The sequence below is a fragment of the Castor canadensis genome, chromosome 12 (genome assembly GCF_047511655.1).
Source record: "Castor canadensis chromosome 12, mCasCan1.hap1v2, whole genome shotgun sequence".
In the NCBI taxonomy this organism is placed as follows: domain Eukaryota; kingdom Metazoa; phylum Chordata; class Mammalia; order Rodentia; family Castoridae; genus Castor; species Castor canadensis.
Genome location: NC_133397.1, coordinates 75,254,689 through 75,269,066, shown reverse-complemented (window position 1 = coordinate 75,269,066; position 14,378 = coordinate 75,254,689). Strand labels below are relative to the sequence as shown.

Here is a 14,378-nt window from a genome sequence, read left to right as displayed (position 1 = left end):
AGTTTGAGTCAGGTGTTTCCTCTAGAAAATTAATTTTGACAAGAGGAGTAAAGTGTTATGATTGGTTTAGGAGTAGAATCCTGTCCCAACCAGGACTAATAGTGTGGTAGGCATAAAGATTTGACAAACAGGGCTGCTCCCATAGTCACCGAGATAGGGAAGGGTAGTCTGTAGAAATGGGTCTCTGGGTGTGGGGATGTAGCTCACTGACAGAGCACTTGCATAGCATGTTCAAGACCCTAGGTTTGAGCATTAGCACCAGAAGAAAAGAAGTGAGTCTCTGGACAGATATCCCTTAGGATTTACTACAGCTAGAAAATAGTAGGTTGAAATCTAGGGGCTGGATACTAAATCAATGTCTCTGTCTATTCGCCAGATCTTCTTGGTCAGACATAAAGTCAGAAATAAGGAGGAGGGGACAGGAAGTCCTGGGGCAGGACCTGGGTATCCACAGGAACCTTCTGATTCTTACTGCTACTGAATTAGACAGGAAAGAGATAGGGCTTCTCTGTGACTATATGTAGGATACTATTTAAGAGTCTAAATCGGAGACCTGTATGAAAGGGAGGCCTAGGCTCAACTGCTCCCCTGCCTGGCACTCTATATCTCCCTCCATAATAGGGCCAGGATGAAAGCTATTTGGAACCTCAGAGAACCATACATGAATCTGGTCAAAATCACCCTCTCTTGGGAGTTTATTTTGGCTACATGGGGTGGACAGAAATGTTCCCAAATGTCTGATCCTCAGTCTTCTGCTCTTTTATCTCAACAGAGTCAGCAGTTACATCTATGTGAGTTTCTCAGAACCCTCCACCCCAACTTAACTTCCCTTGTGACCTTCAGTTCCAGAGCATTCCAGATGGTTCCACTCTGTCTCACAAAAGCTGGCTCCAAAGCTAAATACTCCAAATTGACCTTATCCTTTTTCTACCTCTTAGGCTTGAAACCTGGGAAATATTTTCAACTCCTTCTCCCTTGGCACAGGTACCTGGTTAGTCACAATGGCACAGTCACCAGCTGTTGCTAATAGCCTTCACATTCATCCTATTGTGTCTGACTGAGAGATGGCTGTGGGTGTAAACCTGACACATAGATCTGGCAGAACGTAACTCCACCAGGAATAGACTGACATCAATATAGAAGACTGATCTATGTGTGATGTGAAGCCAAAAGGACCAACAGGAGAGGATGGGGGGAATGTACTCAAGAGCAATGCCAGATTCCCAGAGTAACAGTAGATCAGACACACAAGGCAAGAGTAAGAACTGAATCCAGACTGGGGGATATGGATCAAGTGGTAGAGCGCCTGCCTAGCAAGTGCAAGACCCTGAGTTCAAACTCCAGTACCACCAAAAAATATTTAAAAAACAAAAATAAAAGAATTGAAAGCATCCAAAAGCTAAGGTGGGGACAGAGCTCTGGCTGACTTTATTGTAATTGTTGATGTTGTTGTTAATCATTATTATTATTGTTTTGCAGTGCTGGGGATTAAACCCATGGCTTGCCACATGATAGATGAGCGCTCTACCACTTGAGCCCCTCTGATTAGCTTCTACAGATAAAATTTTGCTTGCTAATTGTGGTGGTAGTATTCCCCATGGAAAGACCCCAGTCTGTGTTTTCTCACATATGTAGTAGCCAGGCTTCATGGAAATGTGTGCCCATGGCATTGCTTCCACTCTAGCTTGAGATCATCCCTTATTTGCCTGAAATTTGGAAAATCTTTCACTAGTCTCCCTACCAGATATCAGACCATTACACATTTGACCCCAGAGCCTTCAAGGAGGAATAACCAACATTTATTGCACAACTGCTACACTAGCCAGGCCTTTTGTGCATTTATCACATTTATCCTGGCAGCTGAGACAGGTTGTAAATCTGATGTTTATTGGGCTTTGTTGGATTTTGCTTTATTTTCATGAACTACTAACTCATTTGATACTGGATTGACCCTGTGAAGTAGTCAGAACCCTACTTGATGGATAATAAGACTAGGACCAAGAGGGGTTAAACTGACCACCCAAAGTCACTCACATCCTCTTTACTCAAGGCATAGTCCATCAGTGTCACCAGAGAGTTTGCTAAAAATGCAGGATCTCTAGCTCATCCTTGACCCACTGAACCAGACTCTGCATTTAAACAAGAGCCCCAGGAGATCCACACATTAAAGCTGGTCCAGGTAGCTGTTGTATTAGAAACTGGCCTTACATAGCTGAGTCTGCCTTGATCAACAATATTTGACACAAACACTCCTAGGTTACTTGCAACTCTGAGTCAAATTCAGCCATTGGCAGGGAGTGAAGCTAATAGAATCGAGGACTCGGTGGTGAGAGAAGAATAGAAAAGGGGAATTAAGTCAGGAGGTTGTGCTGTGTGCCAACTGCTGTAGCTCCAGGCATTGGATGCCCTGGAGTTGACAGTGATTGAGGAGCAAATCATGGGAAAACATCAAGGAAAATGACATCCCTGTATGTGGAGGCAAGCAAGCTAGTGTGGTGTGACCAATAAGGACTGAAGAAGGTTCAGTCCACTGGGAGTGGTGGTCCATCCTGAGTGGAGAAAGAGTGAAGGCAAAAGGAGTTAAGTAGGCCTGAGGTATCGAGGGTTCTACACACCAGGCAGGTGAGTACAGGCTTGCTCTGGTGGGCAGTAGAAAGTCTACAGAGGGTCTTGGAGAAGCATCCTATGCTCATTCCTCCACCCTATTTTTCTCTCCAGTCCTTCCTTCCCAGGGAAACATCTGTGTTGACAATCTTCCTTAGGACATAGCAGTTTATAGGTCTATACCCAGTCAAGTCTCTACATCCAGAATTGAGCCCAGCAATTCCTTCTCTCTGAGTCTCCATAAAGCCACCACTTTTACCCAGTCACTTGGCCACTCACCTGGGAAGTGCTCTCTAGCTCCTGTCTTTCTTATGACCTCCACATTCTATTATTTCTGCCTCTGAGTTGTCTCTAGTATGAGCCTTTCATCACCCCTCCATCCTTTCCCTATACTGATGTCTCCACTTAGCCCACACTCACGAATAAGGGCAGGCTTCCTTTGTGTTAATACAAATTCCTCAGCTCTAGCTGTTGTTCATAGCCCTCCACACCTTCCTCTCACCTTATCTTTCCTTTCACTTTCCCAGATGTTCTGGTGAAGATAGCCACTCCCCCTACCTCCCTGCATCCACTCTGTCTCTCAGATTCTCCTTGCTCATTTATGCTTGTCTGTGTCCTCTGCCTAGGGAGACCTCCTCTCTGTGTTCCTTCTGACCAAAGTTCTTTCTGTGCTTCACTTCTCTGTGTTGGCATTAGAACCAAGGATTTGTAACTCTGGGCCTGAATTATAATGACTACCTCTCTTATGCACAAATGTCATAGAAAAGACTGGAATAAAATAAGGTTACACTAACTACAGCTACTATGAATTCTAGGTGATTGGCAATTTTTTCTTTCTACTTTTAAACCTATTTTCCTATTCTCTCTGCTGAGCATGAATCATGATGCAATTATACAAAGAACATAAACTTTATTATGTTTTTTAAAGAACAGATTTAAGCTAGGAGAGGCTCAAGTTCAGGAAGCTATTCAAGAAGGGAGCTATTGGACCAGTTCAGGTGAAGAGTGATTCACCTCAAGGCTGACCTTGAGAGGATAGAGAGGTGGAAAGTTCCATGGTCACATGTCATGGTTAATTCAGACCTGGGCTTGAATTCCAGTTTTGCCTCTCACTCTGTGACCTTAGGAAAATTAGTTAACCTTTTGAGTTTCTACGTTTAATAGTTATGTGACTCTAGGAAATGAATTTAGCTTCTTTGGACTTCATTCATACACCAGCTTTAATATCTACTAAACTATGTGCCAGGGACCATTTACATGCTGAACTCTAGCAGTAAATAATTCAGACAAATTCTCCTTCCTCACAGAGTTTTATGTTCCAGAGGGAGGCAGATAACAACCAGGAAAAATGTGATATTTTGCTTTATTTATTTTTACTTGATGCATAATAATTATACATATTTATGGGGTTAGTGTGATATTCAACACATTTACATAATGTGTAATGAGCAAATCAGAGTAATTAGCATACCAGTCTTCTCAGATATTGTGGGAAAATCCAAGTGGAATGTCCAGATTTCATTTCCTGAGCCATGACTTGCCTCACGTTACATTCGCCTTTTCCTTATCCTTCTCCTTGCTTAGGAATCTCCTCTCTGACTCCACCCAGGAAGCCCCCTGACTTTTACCTGTTTTTCCTCCAGCAGCACAGCCCTTCTGTCCTCTCAAGTCAACAGCCCTCCAGTTCATGGACCTATCTCCCTTCTCTGGGAGGTGGTCCCTCATCCTTCAGATGGCCTCACACCCACCCTAGAACGGAGCCCGAATTCACGAAATAATCATAGCAGCCACTTTCTGTTCTGTGTAATAAATAAGTCTCTCCCTTGTCGTTGCCTCACTATCAGGCTCAGTCCATCCCTCAGAAGACCCTGTCCCTTCTTATCTGTTTCCTGAGACCCTAACCCTTCTGGGCACTATGACTTTTAAAGAGAGACCTGCTTTATTAAAGTTAGATTTCACACATAAGACAGAATAGGAGAATAGACAAGGGCTCGACCAGAAAAATACCATGGATCATAGAAGTGGGAGTGAGAAGGAGTTGGAGAAAAAGGGAGTCACAAAGAACTGCACATTTTCCATTTCTGGGAGGAATGGTCTCTTTTTGCCATCCAGTTGTAATTTGCAACACTTTATTCAGTTCATAGGCAAGGAACAGAATGTTTCACCATAGGACGATCCCATCCCTGGGGAGCTTGCCCTTGGCCTTGGCCTTCTGAACAAAGACATTAACTAACCAACTGTGCAGAAAAAAATTAATGAGGCTTAGGACCTGTGGGTTAATTTTGGTGGTCATGGATCCAGGATCCAGGATCCAGGTTAAAGACAGGGTCTTGGAGGTGGGAGGGTACCCAGATGGTTTGGCAGAACAGCAAACCGTTTCTCTCAATCCAGCCAGCATCTTTGGCCCTTGAGAGGCCCAGCTCAGAGTCAGCTCACAAGGTGGGACAGAACAAGAGTCTTGACTCTGTCCTTAAGCTGTCCATAAATGGTTGTAGCAAGATATTCAAAAATTTGAGATCATTTACAAAGCAAAGTGATATTAGGGGGATATAGGAAAACTGGGGGTGCCCCAGTGTGTAAACAGGGGTCGCTTTAGCCTCTTGACTCGTAACTTCCTGTCTAAGAAACGAGGCTAATGCCATCTGTCATCTTTATGCTTGAGGCATCCAGTAAAGTAACAAGTGAAGGGGAAGAAGGGGAGAAAGACCTCCATGGGCCCACAGTGGTCACTTCCTGTCTGATCTCAAAGAATACTCAAAGCACAGGCCTTTAGACTTCCTCACCCCAGCGTAAAAGCTAAGCAGGACATGGCCTTGCTCTGTGAGCTCAATGATTGCTCACTTACCTCTAGAAAGATGCATGACTGATGACTCTACTGGCCTCTGTGGAGGACAATAGGAGAGCTGTGGAACAAGTGTGGGAAGGAGAATTGTTTTTCTCTGTATTATACTCCTTTGTACCTTTTTAATGTAACACCATGTGATTGTACCATCTAATAACAAATAATAAAAGAGATTCAGGTAGTTCTAGGGGTTGGTTCAAGGTAGGGCAGAGCTAGTTGGGTTTTCTTCTTTATGTGTTCTTTCTCTGACCCTGAGGGACCAGCAAAAGGATAGGCAAGTAGAAAGAGCTTGGAGTACCCGGCAAGTTTGGCCGCAGGGCTGGGGCATCTCATCTTTATCTTTCCAATGAAACTCCAGCTCTACCACAGGCTTCTTGCCAGGCCCAAGGGCCTGAGACTGAGAGGGGCAGATGTGGTTGGCACAGGCTGTCCCCTCCAGTACGGGCCACTGTGCCCACAGGTATGGGCAGCCTGAGCTCACCAGTCTCTGAATTTGCACTAGCTGCCAGAACTGCTGGGGTGGGGGGAAGTTAAGTATATGGACACCCAGAGAGGATTGGATCTGGCTAGAGAAAAGGCACATCCCAGGTTAAACTGGGCAGAGTAGGAAGGCCTCATCCAACCCCAATGTTAGCAGCAAGGCTAGGGTGGCCACTGCCACTGGTTGTTAGCCAAAACTGGAAGCACTAGTCCTGAAGCCAGCCTCAGCCCCCAGATGGCAGTTCCAACCCTACTGGTGCCAACCAGCGCTCAGTATAACCAGTGTGTTTTTGTCTAAGCAAGCAACTCCAGTGTTCCTCATATTCTCCCTGTGGATCCTCCCCAAAATGTCTCCAGTCCCTGACAGGCAGACCCCAAGGTGCCTTTACCCCAAATCCACTCCCAGCCTCCTCCACTCACTCCCCACTGCCCATGAGAAACTCATTTCTCTGCTGGCTTTTAAATAGCTCTCTGGTGACAGGCAAACCTGCAGCTGGAGCCTGCTTCCTGCTCAGTACATGCTTGTGGGGTGTAACTAAGGCAACATGAGGAAGTGGGAAGACCCTATGGGTGTGATCCCTGATTCTGCCACTTCAACTTCCTGGGCCTCAGCCTCTCCTACGTCACAGCATCATTACTAGGATCCCCGGAAGCACAGATTAATCATGAGCACACTCTGTAAGATGAGACAGACACACATACAAAACCTACCATGTTGCTATTATTGAGCTCTTAGTAAACAGATGAATGGATCCTGGTTCCAAGCTGGTGACACCTTGAGGGTCCTTAGTGTGTGGTATTGGCCCCAGCAATCCTACTTTGGGCCTGGGCATCAAAGTGACAGGGAGGGCAGGTAGAGGGAAGTCTATCTTTTAATTGGGAGACGGAGGAAGGTCTTGAATTTCCCAGGGGACAGGAAGTAGGTTAGGGTGGACAGAACTTCAGGGTCAGAGCCTGAGGGGTTCTTAAGCTGTCCGTTTCTATCCTGGGGACACTGTTCTAGGGTTCTCTATGCAGGGAGATGGTGTTGACTTAGAAATGCCTAGTGTCCAAGCAAGGCCCTCTTCCAGATCCTTAGGTAGCCCTGCTCTACTTCCAGAAGGAACAGTGCTGAAAGGGGGCAGTGACTAGGTGCATTTGCTAGTGCAGGTAAAGTGAAAGACTCCTAGTTCTGGGGACAGGCTGAGCTCATCCACTCTGGACCTTGCATCAGCTGCAGGGCTGGCTGCCAGGCCCTGGAAATTAGGCAGAAGCTCCCTAGGAGCCACTCAGCCTTGCCTCTCACTTTCATGGAGAAGACAGCAAAGAGGTGCAGACAAGCCAGGGACTTTTCAGCTCCTCTATTTCCAGGTCACTCCACTGCTCAGCTCTCAACTACCCAGGAAGTAAACAGCCTATGATTAAGGCCAGGCACAGCTGAGGGCCCTGGAGATCACCTAGCCTGCCAGAGGTCTGCGTGTGGAAGCCTTCCTAAAGCAGGTGATGTCTCCTAGGTAGATCTAGGATCTTTGCGGCTGGTTCCTTTCTAACCCACGATACCACTGTAAAACTGATGTCCTTTGAGTTACGGATGTAGCTCCGTGGTAGAGCACTTGCCAGCCAACATGCACAAGGCCCTGGGTTCATTCCCTAGCACGGGGCAAAAAACCAAAAACTACCAACAAGAGCAGGTTCTACAGACACAGGCAGCAAGGACTTCAGGGAGGTTTCTAGGGTAGCGTCGGTTTATCACTGTTGCAGCTCAGGACGGATTATGACAGCAGATTCACAGGAGGGATACCTGGTTTTGTTCTCTCTGGAATCCAGCCCCGGCATTTGAGATTTATAGCCACCCCCTGATACCTCCTCTGTCCCTGGATGCTCTTGGGTGCAAAAGAATATGTGTATGGGAGAGAAAGGAATCTGTTCTAAGTGCAAATGCACTGACAATTCCCCTTTAGCGGCCCTCTTTCTGGAGCTTCTCAACAGGGGTGTCAAGTTCAGGGGTGAGATGTGAGCACCCTCAAGGGTGGCATGGCCTCTGGAGGGCACCCACCAGTCCTCCTCACACCCCAGTTTGAGCTTTCTTGCCAGAGGTATTGCTGTCCTGTGGTTTCCTGAGAGCAGAGCCGAGGGCAACAGCAAAGGAGGTTGGAGCAGACACAGGATAGGGAATAAGAACACAGGACTCAGGAGTCTGAGGCCCTCCATCCCGGCTCAGTCCTCTCTTAGTGCTTCTGGTCTCTCCTGACCTGTTTCCAAGTCTCCTTTCCAGCTCAGGCCTTACCTAGAGCTGAAGAGGTGCTAGAGGAAGGATATGCCCCTCCCCCCACGCACGGACTCCCTGCCCAGCCTCAGTATCCTCAGCTATAGCATGAGGAGACGGGACCAGGTGGGGAGGGGGCTCTCCAGTTCAGGTGTTCTAGAAGTCTATGACCTTATTCTTTGGTCAAAACACCCATCTCTTTCCATGCCCTTTCCCCACCCAGCCCTCACCTTGGACTGTGTGGTGCTGTTTTGCTTCTCATCTCTGAGCTTCTGATCTTTAATCTCAGGGCTGTATAGAGACTGGGTCAATCTCAGGACAATTATTAAGCTTTCTGAAACCCACATTTTCCTTGAAGAGACTGTATCTCCTCGGTTATCATTTAATCCAGAGTGAATTGTGGAGGGTGCTTACTCCTCAAGAGCGCCTAGGAAGGCAAACCTTATGGAACTGAGCAGGGAGAGACGAGTGGGGGGCACAGCAGGAGGTGGAGGCAGCCCTTGTTATAAGACAGCAATGATCCCAGACCTGACCTTAGGGTCCTTAGAGACTAGAAGTGTGCACATGGCTCCAGGCCCCAGGTCTGGTAATACTGGGGTTTGAAAGGCCCTTGAGGGTCATCTAGATCAACCACTCTGCTCCCTTCACCCCATTTTAAAGATAAGGAAACTGAAGCCAGCAAAACCAAGTGACCAGAAAGGAAGTACAGTCAGCCTTCTATATCCTGAACATCCAGGAGAATTTAGATCAAAAGCACTTTAGCAGGGTGCCAGTGGCTCACATCTGTAATGCCAGCTACTCAGGAGACAGAGATCAGGAGGCTCGTGAAAAACCCATCACAAAAAAGGGCTGGCTGAGTGGCTCAAAGTGTAGGCCCTGAGTTCAAACACCAGTGCCACAAAATAAAAAAAAAAAAAAAAGAACTTTAAATCAACCTCAGTATCCCCACAAATTGTCACTACCTCCATAAATACAGCAGGACCACAGTCCCTCAGAGGGTCATGTCGGCAGGAACTCTACCAGGGACCCTTGGGCCAGAACTTGAACTTGCTCCATGCGAGCAGAACCACAGTGGATGGATAGGTAGCTCCTATCACAGCCTTGGCATATGCAGAGAATTCTGGGATTATTAATTCTATAAAGACACGAATGTGTCCAGCCCTATCCTGGTGTAAAAGAGCTAGTTTTCAAGTCACCTGACTAGAGGGTCCTTAGAGACTAGAAGTGAAGATGGGGAGGTGCAGGGGACCCTCCAGCAGGTCTAGAGGAGAAACAAGATGCCAGTTTCTTGCTTGGCATACGGCAAACTAGAATATGTAGTATTTGTTTATGATAGATCCAGAGCCAGTCAAAAAAAGCCTGAATTCTGTAGGATTTTTTTTTCTTTTTTTTCTATGGGACTGGGGTTTGAACTCAGGTCTTCATGCTTGCAAAGCAAGAAGTCTGAATTCTGGCTCTAACACTAACTGCTCTGGGTTTCCAACAAACTCTGAAGATCGCCCAAAACTTCAAGGACAAGTGCCCAGTGGCAAGAATCTTCTGTAAAAAGATTAGAAACCATACTCCCACCAGCTTAACTCAACAAGAAAATTTGGTTCGGGCTCATGTTTTACGGTATGGGGCAGAGCCTCCTTTCCATCAGCACCACCTGAGGGCCCTGGAAACTGCCTCTGAGATGGAAGAGGACTAGGAGCTGGAGAGAAAAATATCAGGATTGAAGACCTCAGTGGCTGAAGGAAGAGGAAGACAGCACTGGAAATGATCCAGGCAGCCGAAACAGATAGACCCTGTGTAACATTTTTACTGCACGAGGAGGACCATGCCCTAGGAGTCTCTCTGTGATACAGAATCATGAAGAACCGGAAGTTGTCACAAAATGGCCCATCCTTCAGAGAGCAAGTTATGCTTTCAGACTCGAGGTGCTCTTTCAGCTATCAAGCCATTTCAGAAAGGCCTGAATGACCTCTTGAATGTCTGTCAACCTGTGCTTGACAAATTTGAGGCCAGGAGAAAGGACTCTAAGAATCAAAAAGCAAGCAGAAATGAATCCAGGGGTGGGGGAGAGGAAAAAAAACTGAATCCACATTTTAGACCCTTCTGTAGGAAATAAGAAGGACTAGTATTATGACCACTCAGAACCCAGAATTAGAAGTTTGTGATTACAGCCCGGTGCTCATATCTGTAATCATAGCTACTTGGAGGCTAAGATCAGGAGGTTTGAGGAGGTTCGAGGCCAGCCCAGGCAAATAGTTGGCAAGACCCCATCTTCAAAATAACCAGAGCAAAATGGACTGGAGTTGTGACTCAAGTGGTAGGGTGCCAACTTTGCAAAGCCCTGACTGAGTTCAAACCCCAGTCCCCACCCACACACACAAAAAAGCTTGTCCTTCAAAAGGATGTGCTTCGAGCTATTGATCCATTACCACTGTTGGAATCCTTGCAAGAACCTGTGTATTTGCCTAATAAATTCCCCCTTTTATCTATTTTTTTAAAGGAAATTTGTAGCTCACACAGCTGGGAGAGGCACTAAAGTAAAGCCAAGACCCAACATCTTCAATACTCTCTTTGTCCCTACCTGACCTCTGCAGACAGGCTGTAGCCACATGGTGGGGAAGGTGGCCATTTGGTGTCCAAATTCAGGTTTGAAAAAAGGGCTTCTTTCTTTCAACTCAATAGATCTATTTGAGAAGGTTCTGATGGGCTTTGTTTGATCCTGGCAGACCTGGGTCACATGCCTGGTCCTATAGTGAAGGAAGTGGATTGTTTACCAGAAGGGATTTGAAAACCAGGTGGACAAATAAAACAGTAATTATTATGGTACCTGCAATGGGTTCACATGTTGGGGAGGGGTGGCTGGCAGGCAGTATGAGGGGGATGAGCCCTTAAAAATGTGGCTGTCTAGTCATAGATATGATCATTATCAGGTACCCTTTGGCTTCTACCATATGTCAGGCTAAGTAATGTTTTCTACATCATTTCTCTGTCTCACAACAACCCTAAGACAGGTATTATTAGCTCTATTTTCAAGGTGAGGAGAGCTGGGTTATAGCTCAGTGGTAGAGTGCTTGCCCCATGCATGAGGCATTGGGTTCATAGTCTCAGCACTAAAAGAAAAATAAAATAAAATAAAATAAACCTGATCTAGATTCAAGCCAGGGACAGTGGTAAACACCTGTATCCCAGCAACTTGAGAGGCTGAGGCCAGAGAATCTGAGTTTGAGCTCAACCTAGGCAAAAATAAAATAAAATAAAATAGAAATAAAAATATTTAAAAATAAAAAATAAGCCAGGCATGGTGGTACACTCCTGTAATCCCAGCACTCAGGAGGCTGATGGAGAAGGACAGTGAGTTCAAGATTAGCCTGCTACACAGTGAGACTGAAACACTGTCTCAAAAAAAAAAAACCCCAAAAGACATAAGTAAACAGATAATAAATAAATAAAAGCAAAGACACTGAGGTTAAGATGTCTCAGGAAGTAAGTAACCCAACCAGCATAAAACTCAGGTCCTTGTGCAGATGTTTTTGTCCAAAGTCAGTCTGCCTCTTCCCAGACCACACTCTGAGCCTGGCAGGTGTGGTGTGGCCTGGGATGTACTCATGGCTTTCATGCCTTTCCCAAGGGCACATTCCTATAGGCCCTTGGAGACAGATAAACCAGGGTCTGTCATACGTGGGCTTCTTCACCAAATGGCAATTCTAAGGCTTGATCCCCTCCCTTTCCCCCCATTGGTGGTAACCCTCCTTGGAATTCTCTAGTCTGGCCTGGTGACTGGAGGAAATGTGGATGGGGTGCTTAGAAGGACACTGGCATGGTAAAAGGTCATGAGGCATCCTCTCACCTGAACTGCAGAAATAGTTGCAACCCTTAACTGTCCTCCCTACTGCCGCTGCCCCTCCAGCCAGTCTGCATGACACAGCTAGAGGTGTGCTCCTAAAATGCCATCCCTCCTGCATCTCAGCCCTGCTCACACCTTCCCCACTGCCCACACTCCTTGCCCTGCCTCTCAGACTCCTCCGACCTAGCCCCTGCCATCTTCCCCAGCTCTCTCTCACTGTAGACCCCACACTTGGACAGACAAGAGGCTTGGAACAATATAATGGCCACTAGCCACATGCGACTGTATACATTTAAGTTCATTTAAAAGTAATTAAATTATTAACAAATCAGTTCCTCAAAACCTCTCGGGCTCCTGCCTTGGACAACACAATATTTCTATCATCACAGAAAATCCTATTGGACAGCACTGCTCCAGACTTTTCTCTTAACAAAGGAAGCCCTGATTATCAGCTTAAAGGAACCCAGGACAGTCTTGACCTATTTGGTGAATCTTTCAACAAATATTCACTCCCTACAGTAATCAGGGCCTTAAATACACAACAGTAGGCAGGTTGGTCCTGGGTGTGAACAGGCAGTTTTGATGGGGAGGAGATGGAGAGAGCCAGACTGGTGGGGGAGGCTCCCTGGAAAAGGGGACATCTCTGTACCTACTTTATAGGTGAGGAGATGCTAGGCCAGCTATGAGGCATGCTCTTTTCTGCCATCTAGGGCCCTAATTTCATACTGTCCCTACAGCTTGGACTGCTACTCTCTTTTTCCTCAAAGAAGAATGGAGGATAGTTCCTTGAAAAGAGTCTCCCAGATAGGACAAGCAGAGTCCCCATAGGGCCACTAACAAAATCTGAGGCAGTGACCTCATCTTGGGGGCTAGATAAATTCAGAGCTCAGTAAAAACAGGCAGTAGGGCCTTTATATCCTTTTTGGGAGGCCCCTTCAGGGAAATGGAGCCTACAAAGATGGTGGGGGTTGCAGGGTCTGAGTGTAGTGCGCCCTGAGGCCCACCCCAAGATGCCAAGCTCCCCACCCACCCCAAGAAGAGAAGCCACTCCTGACGACGGCCTAGAGGGAGCCGTGCCAGGCTAACAGGGCTGACGGAGAGTCTTGGGGTCTCCGGTCTTCCAGCTTCCGCCAGGGCCTTCCGATGCTAGTCCCCTCCTCTCTCAAGTACGCTCTGGTGTTCATCTACCCGATCCATGCCAGCTCCCTGGCCGCATCTCCTGCCTCTTCCTGGCGCCGGGGCCCGAAGTGGCCTCCCTGTTGGGTCTTTGTCAGTGGCAACTAATTGCCCTGAATTCAGCGCATGTTTGTTTGGAAGAGGGGAGCTAGAGTGCTGCCCAGCAGGCACTTCTTACGTGGAAGGCCTCACTTAACGCCTCCTAACCGGAGGTCGATGATTATGCGGGACAATTATCTCCCCACCTATTACACAGGAGGAAATTACGGCTTGGAGCGCGCAATCTGCCAGAGCCAGCAATGACGAACGCGACCGTGAACGCGCTACAGCCCAGCCTGGACCCCGCCCCGCACTTGGATTTCACCGCGTCCTCGGTGTCCTCCCTCCCCAGCTCCCTAAGGCCACCCGCGCCTCCCTGCCCCGCCAGATTCCGGGGTCGCGGAAGATAGCCGGGGGTGTGGGGGTGCGGGGCGGGGCGGGGCGGGCTGGGCGACCCGGGCTGTCGGTGCCAGCCCCCACGCAAGGCGGCCGCAGAGCTGCCCTTTGTTTCCCGGCGCCCGGGACTTCTGCGGAGTCACGGTCACATGGTGCTTCCGGCACGGGGTGTTCCAGGCGCCGCGCCAGGGCCTGGAGACGCCCCCGCCCCTCGCCGCAGCCTCCCTCACTCGGAGCCCCCCTGCCCCAGCGCGCCCTCCCGGCCCACACCCTGCCGGTCCCGCCGCCTAAAACCTCCGGTTCGCGAGGCCTCTCCAAGTCCCCGGCCCCACGCGACATGGCTCGACCACCAGCTGTCTCCTCTGTTCAGCCTTTCCGAGTTTCTTCCCACGGAATGGTCAGCTCCGGTTGTTTCCTGGGGTCCGCTTTCTCCCCTACTCTAGACAATACCAAGTGCTCAAAATCAGGTTTCTCTCTCTCTCCGAGGACCCCTGTACAGTAACTAAGTGGGGATCGAGTTGTTAATGAACTTATTCTCATTTAAAGGGGTAGCAGAGACAGCCTTGAGCCTCTGTGCCAACGAGCAAAACAAAAGAAAAGCCAGCGACTGCCCTGACTTCATCCTTTTGGGCACAGAACATTTAAGGACAAAAGCCCCAACAGGAGTCCCTTTCTGCTGTGGCCTAGCCCATGGTCACTTCTGGCGGGTCTGCACTGTGACACTGGAGAATCATGGAGCCTCCTGGGGACCATCTCAG

General features: G+C 47.9%; 1 pseudogene; it reads left to right on the top strand.

Annotated features, from left to right (window-relative positions):
- The first annotated feature begins 9,846 nt into the window (after positions 1-9,846).
- LOC109686188 (DNA-directed RNA polymerases I and III subunit RPAC2-like) lies at positions 9,847-13,634 on the top strand (annotated as a pseudogene).
- The last annotated feature ends 744 nt before the right edge of the window (positions 13,635-14,378 follow it).